Genomic DNA, 620 nt, shown 5'->3' with positions numbered 1-620 from the left:
ACAAGTTGGTACCCAGAGGCTTCCACATCCTACAGAGGTTTCAATAGAAGCAATGGGCCCAGGGTAGAGACCGGGTTTGCCTCTGGCTTAGGTCCACAAGCACAGGAGAAGTTCCATGTCGTTCTGTGGCCTTGGCAGAAGCTGCAGACCCAGAGTGTAAGAATTCTTCATGGTGAAGCTGTACACCCAGGTAGAAGGTCCACACTGACACTGGAGGATAGCCTAGGACAGAGCCGTCAGCCTGAAGCACCGTCCCTGTTGGGGCCATGGGAGGGGAACAAGAGGCAGCATCAAGTAACATGGCTTGGCGGTCAGCAAGGCTTCTGCAAATGAGCAAGCCTAGGGGAGGCAGAGCCTCGAGGACTAGGTGTCCTGAGGACGTCATGCTGTTATTGAACATAGCTCTGCTTATTGCCCTCATGGTCACCATGTCCCTCATAATCTATGGGTTGTATGAAACCTCTCAGGGGGTTTCTAGTCCCTCACTGGGCAAGGTTTCTGGCACTTACAGTAATAGTGATTGACTTTTTTTAAGCATTGCTGCTGGAGCAGATTAAGGATTCAACCATCACCCTTAGAAAGACTTTAGACATGTAGATTGTTAGTAAAGTTAGGTTAAG

Source organism: Microtus ochrogaster, chromosome 4 (assembly GCF_000317375.1).
Source record: "Microtus ochrogaster isolate Prairie Vole_2 chromosome 4, MicOch1.0, whole genome shotgun sequence".
NCBI classification, from domain to species: Eukaryota; Metazoa; Chordata; class Mammalia; order Rodentia; family Cricetidae; genus Microtus; species Microtus ochrogaster.
The sequence above is the reverse complement of the archived record's forward strand: the minus strand, read 5'-3'. Positions refer to the sequence as shown.